The sequence below is a fragment of the Xiphophorus hellerii genome, chromosome 9 (genome assembly GCF_003331165.1).
Source record: "Xiphophorus hellerii strain 12219 chromosome 9, Xiphophorus_hellerii-4.1, whole genome shotgun sequence".
Lineage (NCBI taxonomy): Eukaryota > Metazoa > Chordata > Actinopteri > Cyprinodontiformes > Poeciliidae > Xiphophorus > Xiphophorus hellerii.
In genome coordinates this window covers 11757225-11758732 of record NC_045680.1, presented here as the reverse complement: position 1 = coordinate 11758732, position 1508 = coordinate 11757225, and positions in this window count along the sequence as shown.

Genomic DNA, 1508 nt, shown 5'->3' with positions numbered 1-1508 from the left:
TTGCAGGGGAGCTTAGCTAGACTCTGCAAGTTTTTAAGTACATTAGACATTTTAACATAGAACAGGAATGTTTTCCTTACACAATACTGTCTTAGGGTAAAACCATTTAAAGCTCTTCAGTTTGGTTAATGTGATTAAAATATTCACTCATTTCTGAAACTCACTTCATTCAGTTTTGAAGGAAGCTATAAAATGGCATAAGAGATGATGTCTGTGAATCAGAACCAGAGTTCAAGGCTGCTACCTGCGGTGAACTATCACTAATGCAGACAACAGCGCCTTGTGAAAGTATTCTGCTTAAGAAAAGCACACACTGAATGATACTGTAACCACCATGTTTTGACGTAGGGATAGTTTCCCTACATGTATCCCACAAAATGCCAGTTTCTCAATTCCGTATTTACATTTAAACTTGACTTTTGACTAAAGCTGTGTCCACAAAGATCACAACAGAGTGGTTTCTCTCCTATGTGGATTTTCTTATGTGTTGATATATATATTTTTTGTTAATTGCTTTTTCACATTCATCACAAGTAAAGGATGTTCGTGCTGTTAGGACTGTCTTTTGTTAGCTTAACGTTTTCTTGACCAAAATGAATTTCTTACCAACCAAACAGCTTGAAGACCCTGTTCGTGTAAGATGTGTCTTCAGTGTGTGCTTGTTAACAAAATGTTTTGTTCGGTTTTGACACAACAATAGGTAGATACCTATTGTGAGTGGTGTTGCATAAATAAAATCACTTTAATTGGATTTTATTTAGGTATATGAGAGAAAAGAGGGAAGAATACAGAAGTATCTTAGACCTTTCAGGGTTATTTTTTGTAAAAACAGTTGAAATCAGTGACCAGTCTCCTTTTACTGTACCGTTTTGTCCTAGCTTGTGCTAGTCTATCACATATAATCCCAATATAATACTTTGAAATTTGTGGTTTTGTGTGAGTATAAATCAGAGTATAAATACTTTTCACAAGGCTCTCTTGCATTAAACACATTTGTAACTTTTCAACAAGCAGTGACAATTGCTGAAGGGATCTTTGTTAGCCCTACCAAATGGCCTTATGCTGCTTGGCATGCAACTCTGTCCCCATTCCTTGGCCCAGATGGCCAGCATTCACGCCATCTGTCTCTGATAAAGCAGTGGTGGTATGGACTCACTGGTATTCATCAAGTCAAATGGTCAGAGCCTTCTGAGCTGATACAGGCTGTTTCAGAGGACTAACATTACTGGCCAGGGATGCATCTTAATCACACATGCCTCATAGGTTCAGCACATCGGCAAAAACAGTTCGGGTGGGTTAATGCAGACTTGACAGTTTTTAAAGTATCGAATCAGCCTTTAAATTGCTGCATGCTTTGCAGTGATACAGACACCAAATGCTGTGACTGATACAATGTCGACTGTAAAAATATGTTTTAGGTCACGAAAAGATCAACCATTGAAATTATTAATTTGAAAGAATAGTGATGGCTGAAAGTTTGACTAAGCCTTGTGCACTTAGGCTTTATT